Genomic DNA, 285 nt, shown 5'->3' on the forward strand with positions numbered 1-285 from the left:
AGAAAATTAGATTTGAATTTTTGTATTTATTTTCACCAGTGAGGTGTTTAACCTGCATTTCTTCAGAAGACACAATGTGGAAATAATGAATATAAATTGTTTACTCCATTAATATTCGGAACCTGCCGCATGCACAATCTAATTAAAATAAGATTTTTCAGTCTCCAGCATTTTGATAAGGGAGCGTGAATCATGTAATTTAAATATATATGTTTAGTTTATTAAGCAATAACACTCCAAAGTCTGACTACTCCATGAGCTCTGTTTGATGCTGTCATCTGTATT

Source organism: Crassostrea angulata, chromosome 7, assembly GCF_025612915.1.
Source record: "Crassostrea angulata isolate pt1a10 chromosome 7, ASM2561291v2, whole genome shotgun sequence".
NCBI lineage: Eukaryota > Metazoa > Mollusca > Bivalvia > Ostreida > Ostreidae > Magallana > Magallana angulata.